This window comes from Thalia democratica, chromosome 2 (assembly GCF_965202585.1).
Source record: "Thalia democratica chromosome 2, ktThaDemo2.hap1.1, whole genome shotgun sequence".
NCBI lineage: Eukaryota > Metazoa > Chordata > Thaliacea > Salpida > Salpidae > Thalia > Thalia democratica.
The window spans coordinates 50,180,073-50,194,001 of record NC_139166.1 but is presented as its reverse complement, the minus strand read 5'-3'; positions in this window follow the sequence as shown (position 1 = coordinate 50,194,001).

The following is a 13,929-nucleotide window of genomic DNA, read 5'->3' as shown; positions in this document are numbered from 1 at the left end:
CTCCATTTGAAAAACTTAAATACCAAAACTAAAGAAATAAATAAAGAATTAATTTCATAGCTTTATGAAAATTGTTAAACAAAACTAGATTTAAAAAAAATTTTGGTAATAAAAAAATATTTTTTAACTCTATTTATAAATCTAAAAATAAAAAGTATTTACAAAATTTGCAACATCAAATAGTCTAACCTCTATAAAAGCGTTAAACATTTTAACTTTGAAAGTATTCTCTTCATTTTTACCTTTTGTTTTATCTTTTGAAACAAATATTGTATTTTTAAGCTTAACTTCTGTGGCCAACTTTTGCATTTTTGATTTATGTAGCTTCCTGAAAAATATTGAAGTTCAAAAAAAGTGAGAATAATCAAACTGATCACCTAAATATTTAAACTTTAAGTTTTCACTTAGTAATAATAAATTAGTTTACATTAATTATATTAAGAAAAAATACGATTTATAAATTTAAAGATAATTTAATCCTTAAAATAACACTTAAAACATTTGTTCAAAAAATTAAAAAAGTTTAAACAACGGTTTAGTTTGAAAAAAATACGTATGCTGACTTTTTATGAAAACTTTATAGCTAAGTTATAAAAACTAAAAATATTTTATAACAATTTTGTACAACTAAATTTAAAAAAATTGAATCAAACTAGTCTAAAATCAAAAAGAATGTTTTGTTATTATAAAAGATATGTGTATTTTAGATTTTGAAAAGTTCTAACTTTTTATCTAAGAAACAAACACCTTCTGAACATCCATTATGTGCATCTTTTCCAAAAGAATTTACTATATAAAATGGTTTTTTCATGCTTAAAATAATCTTTATTTTGTCTGTAAAAAAATAGTAAATATATTTAAAAATATACTACATTTATTAAACAATTTTGTAAAACAAGTAATAACTAGCAAGATTTGCTGCATTTTGGACACAGATCTCTTTTGGGAGAACTCTGTGTTCAATTAGAAATTTTCTTGCGAAATCTATTTAGTCTTTTACAGCATCATAGATAAATTTTCTTACTAATGTGATTGTCACAGCAAAAAAAACTGCATAAGAAATTAATAACTATATCACTAACTAGTAAATGCTTCTACTATTTAAGTTATTTAGGTTTAGCAAAAAGTTGTTGTGTTGGTACTATGTTACCAAGCGATGATTTTAAATTAGAGTGAATTAAATTTAGATTTTAAATGACTAAAGTTTTTAACATATATTTTTACTATTCGAAGTATGTATTTTACTATACACTTATACATCTCAAAAAAGTGAGTAGAGTTTTAAAATTTATATATGTAGTTTCTTCACAAAATAAATTAGTTTACTAATTAAATAGAAAAGCACAAAAACCTTTAAGCTTACAATTGTCAGAAGGAATGTGTTTTTGTTCTATTCAAATACCATTTGCAACTTTAAATAGCTATATTCATTGTTTTTACTTTCTTATGTACTTAAATATTAGTTTAACGTATTGTAATTCTTTTTATTTGACAAGAGTTAAGTTAAGTGTCAGACAGTTTTGAAGGAAATTAAAAATATCAATTTAAAAGTTATTATGACGTAATTGTACTGAGTCACAAAAAAGCGAGCAATTGAAACTGAAATTAACTAAAAAATTAGTTTACTATATTGTAAATAGACCTACTTATCTTTATATTTGCGTTTACTTTTGTGTTTAACTTTAGTTTTCCTTTATCGAATAGAATCGATTTTAAACTATAAAGGTCACATTAATCACTTCTCTTTAACTTTAAAATCTTTATCAATGTTTGAGTTTTGACAAGGTATTAATTCATGCAAAGGATCGAAATTAGCACAACTTTTGTCTTTTCCTTTGTGATTAGCAACCTTTCGAAACATTTGACACAATGTGTCTTCAATGTTAAAGCGACCTAATCTATAAACATTTAGCTTTATTACTACATCAAAAATGTTATTTAAACAAAGTTAACAACGTTGATTACAAAACTTTAGTGACTTAAAAAACGTCTGTTTTGTACGCAGTTAGTAAAATAAAATTTACTAATTTTTTCTAACCTGTTTTTTAGGATAATCTTTACGAATAAACGGCTAGATAAAATATTTATTGTTTTAATCAATTTATTTTCTTCTAAAGTTTTTAATACTTAAAATAACAAAAGGTTTTGCTATTTAGTACTAAGATATTAAAGCTCCTTTTAGTTATTTGTTAATACACATAGGAACTATACTTTAGTTTTCTTCTAGGTTTTTTTCAACTTTTAATGCTATAAAAACTATAACAAGTATGTGGTGTATGATTTGATTACCAAAAAGTTTTTTTTTGTACAATAAATCAAGGTCTTTAGACCATTTTTTTAGAATTTTTTTTTTGTTTATGTTCAACAAACTTATTAATTACGACTCTTTATCTGTTTAAAAAAAGAAAATTAATTAAAAATCAACTTTCTTGTAATACATCTGAAAAATGCAGCAAGAAGTTTTTAGCTACTATATTAAATCTATTTAAAATATGAACAACTTTTTTTACTACTTTGGCTTAAATCAAATACATAGTAAAAGTTTTTTTTTTTGAGAAATTTAATAGTTAGAAAAGCAATAAAAGTTTAATTAGTTGTGGTAAATTAATATATTTTGTAAAAGTTTATTCAACAACAAAACAAGTCAAGAAAATTATCAAAAAAATTAACCTACAATAAGTAACATTTTATTTTGTTGTTAAAATGACACTGTCCTATGTAAGTATTGTCTTTAGCCTTCCGAAGATAGTATTATCTAAACATTGTACCCAAAGCTCTTTTTTTAAGACCTACATTGAAGAAATAAAAAAACTACTTCCCAAAAACTAATGCTAAATACACCTAAGGTCTTTTTTGCTCTTCATCATCAACTCTAGAATATCTAGTATAAGTTTCAAATTATGACCTTAGCCCCCCCCCCCCTCACCTCTTTTTTTTTTGCAGCTAATGGATCCCTAAATTTCTAAAACATTCCACTTTGGAAAGCCCTGGTCTAGTATAAGTTTTAAAACTACCATTAAATATGCACGATAATAATGCCTACTAGCTTTTACATACTATGATATATAACTAGTTTCAAACAAATTGTTCTTCTATATTAATTTTTTTATCGTGTTGTAGTTTAAAACTAGCCTTCGGTTAGAAACTAAAGCTTTTGAATATTTTAGCTTAAAAGTTATTTCGGCTTACCAGTTAAAATATAGGTTAATGTAGTATAATTTACAAGTGTACTTATATTTTGTAATATTAAATTATCTTCTACACTAAATAAAAGGTGTTAGTTGTTGTAAGGTTTCAGCTTAGCTTATTTTAAGTAAAAAAAAAAAAACAAAAGAGGCGAGGCGTTTTAAAATTATAAAGAATGTAACAAAAGTAGTTTTCCTTTAATAAACAAGTTGAATTTACCTTTTTTTTACTTAACTTTTGTAAAGTTTAGATTTAAAGTTTACTTGACGTTTTCAATTTTTTGTATACTTAAAATCTTTCTAAAAAAAAGTATAACTGTTTTTATGTCGAGAGATAATAGAAATTTATAAATTAAAAATTGTTTAAAAAAAAGTATAAAACTTATCAAAGTTAAAAAAAAACTTTCTTAATTTTTAGTTAATAAAAAAGTAGCTTGTACCTTAGAAGAACTCGATAAATAAAACATAATAAAACAACAAAAATAAAATCTACTTTAGTTAAATAAACTACTATCATATTTAACTTATTTGCTTAGTAGTAAAGGTTCAAAATTCTAAAGATAAGTTAAAATGAATTTAATTAAATAAAAGTAAACGTGAAGATTTTAAATTAAATACAAGTTTAAACTAAAAGTTAGTGGTTAAGTTTTGAAAATTAAAAGTACTGGTTTTAGTTTGTATAAATACAAGTCTATATTATCGTTAATCATCGAACTAAACTAATAGTAGTACATCATAAACACAGTTTTGAATTAACGAAGGAATGTGTTTTAATTTTAAACAAATAAATGAACTTTTGCCTAATCTTTTAAAAATGAGAGAATTTGTGCAAGCAAAGGTTATAGAAGAAAATATGTTGTGGTAATTACACACACATATGAAATATTTTCGCATTAGTTTCTATTATCGGTACTACAATAAACTTGATATAATCATGTTTAATAGTGTTTATTTGACTGTCTGGCAAAAGTAAGCTGTAAGTGTTTATGTAAATACATAAATCCAGACTTTGGTATGTTTATTTTCCTAATGATGATTACTTTGATTAAAAAAATCAACTAAATTAAATTATTGTTCTAACTTCAATTATGTTTTTAGTATATATATATGATTTAAACTTTTAATTTTCAAACAGTTAGTTCAAAACCTGTCGTTTTAGGTATCTAACTAGTTTGTAAATACGGTAAAAATGATTTCTTTAAACAAACTGCTCTTATTAACCTTTATGGGTAAGTTAATTAAAGTAATTAAGATTTACATACTTTTTCGAGTACTTTTAATATATAATGAAACTATAACACTTTTTCACATTGAAAGCAAGCATTAAAGACTATTAAAATGTAAGTTTTTCATTAAAAAATAACATTAAAATATAATTCAACAAGCATGAAAATTACTCAATAGATTAACTATAACCAAACTAGCTAGTGGATGCTAGAATAAATTTTTCTGGTGAAAACTGTTTTGAAAAAAAGTATTAATTGCGTAAATTTTACCACTTAAAAGTTTATTTTTTATTTAAAAACAAAAATCTAATGTAATTTGTATTTTATATTTAAGTCAGAATTATAAAAAATTTCAAAGTTTTACTTTAATGCAGATACTCGCATGTATTTACTTTTCTATTCCTTAAATATATTTTTGATTTTTATTGGTCTACTTATTTTTATTATTAAAAACAAAAAATATACTTGGCGTAATAGTTTTTCAAAGTAAAAACGTAGTAAAAGTATGGATATAAAAATGATAAAAGTGGCCTTACCAGTAGATAAGATTGAAACTGTATAGTAAAAAGTTTAAGAAAAAAAGTAGAATTCAAGGAAAATGTCGCTTTTTGTCAAAATTAGTCAGGTTTGTTGTTAAACTTGCTTAAGCTGATTATAAAAACGACGTTATTGTTATTTATAATACATTTATGCTATTATATAAAAAAAAATCATCTACTCTAATCCAAAATATTCATTGAAAAAGTTTTTTGGTTTGAAATTATAACTTTTTGCATACAAGAAATTAACCGTTTATTTTTACTTGTAAAGAAATAGAGTTAAAAAGTGAGTTATTATATATATATAACGTTAATAGGCCTATAAAATATATAGATGACTTTATGATTTTTATACACAACTTAATATTGCTTTATAATTGTTTTTTTTATTATTACTGATATATAAAAATCGATGATCTACTATAAATATTTAAAAGTTGCTTTCGAAATAGTAAGCATACTAATTTTTAAATTTGCTTCAGTTTAATTTTACTTTAAGCAAACTTTAAGTAAAAGTATAAAGATATTTTAAAATTATATTTATAATTAAATAAGTCATGCACAACTATTATCAATTTATTTAAAAAAATTTTAGATTAAGTAAATATACTTTTTACACATGTTCAATGTAAATAATAAAGCAAATAATATTTTTAAACTTGCATAAAGCTGTTTTAAGTATCAATGTGCAGTCTATAAAAAGTAAAATTTTAATAGCCTTTTAGAATTGTAGAGTAAGAGATTAAAACGTTCGAATAAAGAAGTTTTTTAACAACAAATTAATTATTTATTGTTATATAAAAAAGTTAGTATTTTAAAGACTTTAGTATAGCTATTTTTATTTTACTACGTGAATAAGAAAAGCTTGACAGTTTTTTTACGTAAGTTTTGAGTTTATTTTATCTAATTAGTATTTTACATTTTAGTCTACATAAAAGACCAACTGGATTAGAACTTCCTGAAGTATTTCTTTTAATAACTTATTTCTATTGATGTTTTTTATCTCTGATTTAAAAGAAATGAGAAAAAATAGGAACTTACTTTAGAACAAATATAAATAAGCAAAGCTCAGTTATGTATTAAGTAGTTGTTAAATAGCATTTCATCATGCATATGTATCTTTAAGTTGCATGAATGATATTTAAAATATTTAAACTGAATTCATTCAATTTGCTAAAAAAAAACTTTTGATATGTAAAAAACAATAACAAAAAACCCGTTGTAAAAAAACTTTTTCATTATAATTATTCTCAGCTTCTTAAAAGTAACTTTATTTTATTAAATCTATAGTTAAAAGAGTCATTTAAAAAAGGTAATCAAATAATCACTACTATTTAAAAAAATAAACTGTCAAAAACACACAAAGGTTTTAAGAATAAGTTTTTGAATACAATATTTGAAATGAAACATCAAATTTACTGCAAGGAAGTTAATTTTCAAACCAAGATACCGCTAATTTGGCTTATAACATTTATTACGATGTCTACAGGTTGTAGATGCATTAACTTGTTATAAAACGAACTTTTTTTTTATAAATATTGCAGTTAAAATAAAATATTCGTTTTTACAGTTGAAGGACTGGAAAGCGTCATCTTTTACCAGCAACCGTGTTGTCAAGACGAAGCAACAGGAAAATTGTACAACGCTGATGAAACTTTTGTAAATTTTGGAGATAGTTATGAGGAGAGTTGCAAATGTCACAAAACCGGAAGAATTACGTGCCAAAAGATATGTTGGTTGATAGCAATATCATTTTTATTATTATTTATATACTAATGTAACGTAGGAATAATATTTATACTAACATTTTAAATTTACTAAGATAAATTGTTTATTAAAATGTAGTCGAGCTTAACGTTTTTACTTTGATTTAATAAATAAATATATACGATGTAACGTTAAAAGGCGTTAAGTCCTAGAGATCCTGATAAGCTAAGCTTATCGGAATATATACACCTTAGAGCTTTTTTGAGACTCCGTAGATCTGTTCTTAAATTTATTTGAGAGCAGTGAAACGCCGTTAGTCGGAATAAAGTTTTAACACTAAAACATATGTGGTAAATAAATAAATATATATATTTTTAAAAACAAAACATTGATCTTTTTGTAGCATCGTGTTTTAAAGAAGGAATTAATTATAATATTGGTGAAGTGTTATGGAAACCGTTTGGTGATAGTTTTTTAAACAAATGTGAATGTCTAGCATCGCATAGCGGATCAAGTTTTTCTTGCCAAACTTGTAAGTTTAAACTACTTTTACCTGTAAACGTTTTCAACTTACTACACAGATGATGATTTATAACTTTATCACAATAAATGTTGATTGAATAGATATCAATTAGCATAATAATAATAAAACGTTATTATTAACTAAAATTATATATAAACTTGTAAATCAAATAGTTGAGTTATCATTTTGGTTACAGAAAAGCCTTAAAACTAAAAATTACATCATAAAACATTTAATTTTGATAACTTATTATACTAAAGATTGCTTTGGAAACAACAAGATGACCAATCACACTGTTGGTAGTAGCTGGGTTGAAGAACTTGAATCAGGATCATCAGCTGATTGTGTTTGCAAACAAAGTTATGGAAAAGTGAGAAGACATTGTGTGCAAAGAAGTAAGTTACAAGATTTATTATTTATTGTTAAGCTTATGTTAAAATTATTATAATGGTATTAAATAAGCAAAACAAAGATTTATTCAACAAGTCAGCAGCTTTTTATAAGTCGCAGGCCACTTTTTCTAGAAAAAAAATTGCTTGCGGGCCTCACTGTATAAAAAAAAGTCTTTCGCAGGTGGTTGCTATCTCAAAACTTTTTGTTGTAATCAAATTTTATACTGTTTTACATTAAGATTAACATAAAAGAAGCATTAGTAGAGCACTAGTAGTAAGTAGTTAACAAAATAAGAGCCTTATTGTAAGCTTTTAACATTTTTTTTTTCTTATTTTTGTTTTTAAAAAGGTATGCTTTAAGCTAAAAAAATATCGCGGGCCGCAGATTATAAGTTTGAGAGCCGCAGTTTGCCGACTCCTGGTTTAGTAATAAAAAATAAAATTCAATATGTTAGATAGAAATATAAAGATTCTTAGTTCTTATGCTGTAATATTTTATAAAACTTAGTTTTATACTAACCTTTTTAGCTTAATAAAACAAACTGTTTGTTAAAATGTAGTTGAGCTTGCTTAGTAGTCATAATTTTGTACGCAGCAATAAACATAAGTTTACTATTGTAAAATAAAGATGAAATAATTTTGTAGGAATGTGTTCTGAAAAAGGAATCACTTATGATATTGGTGATGTGTTATGGAAACCAAATGGTGATAGTTTTTTAAACAAATGTGAATGTCTAGCATCGCATAGCGGATCAAGTTTTTCTTGCCAAACTTGTAAGTTTAAACTACTTTTACCTGTAAACGTTTTAATTTAATTATGATGGTTGATTATTTAAAACTAAAACCAAAATATAAGGATGGAAAAGTAGCAAATAATATATTTAATAAAAACACTAAAACTGACAAAGATTATGTCTAGAATGTTGTCAAGGATTTAAATCAAACAGTTTTAATTACTTTTTTAGTTACGCAAAAGATTTAAAATAAAAACGTACATTTCATTTACAATTAAAAATTTGTAAAAAGAAAAACATTTGTAGTTTTTTATACTAAAGATTGCTATGGAAACCACAAGATGACCAATCACACTGTTGGTAGTAGCTGGGTTGAAAAACTTGAATCAGGATCATCAGCTGATTGTGTTTGCAAACAAAGTTATGGAAAAGTGAGAAGACATTGTGTGCAAAGGAGTACGTTTGAGTTTATATTACTTCGTTAATAAGTTTTGGTAGACTTATCAAAAAATAGCATTTAATCAACTATATATGGTAATTATTAAACTAGAGTTAAGTTCTAGGCATAAAAAATACTCTTTCAAAATAGAAACTTTTTATTATTTTTAGGATATAAAGGTTTTTATGATTTCTTTTTATGAACTACTATTTAAAATAAACCTAATAAAAAAGAAAAACGTCAATGTTATTCTCTACTAAGTGGATACAAGAATGTAGATGAAAGGTGGATTGAAAACTACAGTCATAACAGCTATTACTGCGTTTGTCAAAAAACTTGTCAGCCAAAATGTGTAAAAATGTGTGAGTTTTTAACCGTAATTACACAGCTAGGGCTTGATCAAAACGCAGGTTATTTAGATTTAAAATAGATAATTGTTCTTCCTATATATGAATATTATTTTACTACACATTTACTCTTGCATAAACAACTTATCTTAATAAAGTTAAGTTTTGTTTTAGGGCAACTGGATTCTTTGAAAAAAAAGGGTAAAGTTATAATTAGAATAGTAAAATTTAAATATGCTTTATTTTTTTCTAGAGTTATAACATTTTGTATTTTCAAAAAAAAAACTACTGTCTAAGAGTGATAACAATACTTAAAGTATTATGTTTCATTTGTAGCATTCATAAGAAACTCACTTTTTTTGAGTTTATCGAAACTGTGGATATAGTCAAAGAACATAATGTATTTTAACCTATAAAATATAAGTATAAATGTTACACTGTTAAAAATAGCTTAAAGGAAAAACAAAACTTAACTTTTTGTTAGTAATATTTTGTGTGTATAAAAACGCTATTCAAATCGTATCAAATTCAAGAACTTTAGTTTAAGTAAATAACAAGCAGAGCAAAATATTTTGCATTTTTTATTTTTAAACCTTCTACCATTTTACAACACTTAAAGAATTTCATTGTGTTAAATCAATCGCTTTCAATCTTTATAAGGTATCTGATTATATAGATTATTAAATAAAATTTTACAAGTGTTTTAAAGCAAAAGATATTTTTCATATGTAAGAAAAAAAAACAAAGCAGTAGTAATTAAATTAATAACCTCACAGCACAAACTCCTACTACAAAGCCGTACTTCGATTATAAAGACGATTGTTCTCGAACTTATTGTTATAACGGAGTTTGTGAAAACTTGTTAGAAGGCGGTTGCAGATGTAATTGCTACGACGGATACCAATTGTCTGAAACTACTGAAAATTACTGCGAAGGTTCGTAGAAAGTCGGCGAAAAGCAGTTAAATCATAAGAAAAAAAACTAACAGTATTAGTGCACTTTTAGATTTTTAGCTTATACTATTTAGTTTTAAAACTTATTTGTTTTTCCAAACCGAACTAAAACTAACTTAGTCTAATTGTATACACTTTTTTTAAATTTAGATATTGACGAGTGTGAGATAGAAAATGTATGTAAAAATGGACATTGTCAGAACACGGACGGAAGTTTTATGTGTCAGTGCAATGGAGGTTTTAAACATAAATTTGGAACAAATCAGGCTTGTGAAGGTAGGTTTCAATATTTTTATTATGGTATTTATAATGCAGTTATTTTTATATAAAAAGTCAAACATGAGTTTATAAGCATTGCATAAAAGCTTTAAAAATTCAACAGACATTGATGAGTGCAGAGACGATCCATGGATATGTCCCAATGGGAGGTGCATCAACAGTGAAGGAAGCTACAGTTGCGAGTGCTTCCCCGGTTTCGAAGCTGACATTTTCACACTCGAGTGTAAAAGTAAAAGCTTTATACGTACAAAAACATGCAGAAAAAAGAAAATAATATATTTTTAAAATCATTGAAAGTTTCTAAAAGCAATGTTGTAAAAGCCTTAAAAGTTAATTATTTTATGCAGAACTCTAACTTTATCATACTCAAGATACAGCTTGATTCTTAAATCAAATTTTAAAACTTCTTATTTAGTGAAAGTAAACATTATCAAAAGACATCATTAATAACTAAAATTTAAAGTTGTAAGTAGGTCATTTAGAATTTTGCAATTCTTTTTGAAACTTTCTATTTGTGTTTAGCGTTCTGTCGATTTTAAAACTTTTAATTAACTGTTTATGTGTTCTACGTTCATACAGACATAAACGAATGTGATGAAAATGATAAGTTGTGTGAAAATGGAAAATGTTTTGATACTCAAGGAGGTTACTACTGCAACTGCAACGATGGTTTCATAGCTTCAGACAATTTCAAAAGCTGCATTGGTTTATTTAAATTATATAATTGAAAACTAAATGATTTAATAAACTTCTTTATTAACTTTTAAAAGTTCTCTTTGTATTAAGAAAATTTTTTTTTTCAAGTTACTCAAACAAAAAGTGGTGTAATATTTGAAGTATACGTAAATTGTCCTGTTTTATATAGTGCAGTTGAATAGTAATTGTTTTCATAAGTCGAGAAAACTAAAAAAATAATTACACAAATGTACAAACTTAAACTTACTTATAAAAATTAACTAATGTGTTAAATATACACAAACAACATTAATAAAAAAATATTTGCCAGTTTAAATTAATGCTTTTCAAATACCACAACTAAACTTGTACAAACAGTAGAACTTAATTAATAATAAGGAATTGTTTAATAAAACTATTTTCTACTTAACGATAATTTTTTAAAACCATACGAACAAAAATTAATTATAAAAAATAAGTAGAAAAAATTAAAATTTTAATTAAAAAATATTTAGTTCCTGTCAAGTTTATAAGAACAAAAAGAAGTTACAAATTTTGAATCCTATACAAATAACTTATAGTATTTAAAAACTATTTTGAAAATAAAAAAGTCTGCAAAAGTTTTCAAAGGACTCACGCCAAATTTGAATTCTTTCTTAAGATACTTAATTTAATTAATAAATATAAAACGCATTTATACTCTAAAGATATTGATGAGTGCTTAGACGAAACCGTTTGTGCAAACGGAGAGTGTGAGAACAGTAACGGAAGCTACGTTTGTAATTGTAATGAAGGATATAAAAACTACTTCATGACAAATTGTGTCGGTGAGTATTTTACTTTTAAACAGTTCTTAATGTGCTTATACCGTATTTATTTTAAATTAAACTAACACAATTAAAGATATCGACGAGTGTACAACAAAAGGCATATGCATTAACGGAAATTGTAAGAACAACTTGGGAAGTTTTGAATGCTTTTGTAATAGTGGATTTGAAAAATCTAGTTTGGACAATACTATTTGTAAAGGTTATTAATTTTATCGATTTTTTAAATAATCTAATTTATAATTTTTATATTATTAAAATAAGTTCGAAAGCTAAAATTGAAACGATTTAAAACTTGACACTTGACAAACGTTTAATAAAGCAAAACTAAAATTTTCAGACATTGACGAGTGTAAAAACGAAGGAGTTTGCAAAGGTGGAAAATGTAGAAATACTATTGGCAGTTTTACTTGTGATTGTCCGAAAGGATTTAAACAACATCCAAATAATCCTTATATTTGCATTGGTAAGTTTTTTAGTGAAAGTATCTATTACCTTTTAGAATTTATGTTTGGTTCAAATCATAAAACTTTTTGATCATTAATATGTAAGCAAATAAAGTTAACAATTTAAAGAGAAGAAAAGTTTTTAGTAGAATCGCTTACAAAAAGTAACTTTTTTAGTAAAAGTTTGTATTATTACTTTTGTTTGTTATTGTCATTACTGAATTAATAAAAACTGCATGATATATAAGCTTTGCTAAACCAGTTTTATTTGTAGATGATGATGAATGCCTCGATTTTGATATTTGTTCAAATGGAAATTGTGTAAATGGCATCGGTTCTTATGCTTGCGATTGTAACTCTGGCTATGAAAACGACATAAATGACAATCACATTTGCAAAGGTATGGTGTAGTTGATTAAATGGGTATATTTTTGTGATTAGATTGATAAAACAATTCTTAATATCATCATTTATCTTTATTGTAGTAAAACTGCTTTTTTTTGAGATGAAGCTTATTGGTGGACAAACTTTGAACAGCTACTTAAGTTTCAAAAAAAAAAAACGTTAATGTAATTGGTAAAATTCTATTTATTAAAAATATTTGTTATTGTTGTACAATAAAATAGATATAAACGAATGCAAAAACAAAACAATTTGTGGAAATGGAGAGTGTTCAAACCTTGTAGGGACTTTTAGTTGTTCTTGTTATGACGGTTTTCAACATTCAATAGATCCCCCGAAAATGTGTATTGGTAAGTTTTGAACTTTTAAACTTATTTCATGGTATTTGAATATATTAAAACTCATAGACATTATTCACTTTACAACTATCTATAACTTTTTGGAAAGTGTTTCAATATTTAAGCACTTTATCTTAGTTATACTAATACTGAAATTTTTAAAGATGTCGACGAATGTATGAATTTAGACGTTTGTAATGATGGGAAATGTAACAACACTATCGGAAGTTTTGAATGCACTTGTGATAAAGGATTTAGAAATCGTCCCGGTGATAAAAAAACATGTGAAGGTTAAAATTAATTCACCATGCACTTAACCGTTTTTCTTAAAATTTTCTAGTTTTTGTAGTTTTTCTGTAATTTGTAAGCTTTGTAGAAAAATGAAAAATTAAAATTACTTTTATGTCAAGATTTTTAGTCAAAATCAGTATTATTATAACTGAAGGTTAAAAACAACTTTTTGACCAAATTTAATGAATATTTTAAAATTTCAGACATTAACGAGTGTGAAGAAAACGAAGGAGTTTGCAAAGGTGGAAACTGTAAAAATACTGTCGGTAGTTTTACTTGTGATTGTCCGAAAGGATATAAATTGCATCCAAACAATCCTTATATATGCATTGGTAAGCTTTTTGGTGAAAATTATTTTTACCTATGTCATATAACGTTAATTAAAAGTTATTAATTTATTATGATTTTAAATATAAGCGAGTAAAAGTAAATGACTTAAATACTACGTCTGCAATAAAAAAGGGTTGATAAGACAGCTTGTGAAAGACAACTCTTGCAATTGAATGTTTGAAAAAAACGATCTTTACTTTCCTACCTATCGTTATTACTGCATTAATGATAACTTACATTATATGTAAATTTTGCTAAATTAATTTTATTTCTAGATGATGACGAATGTCTTGATG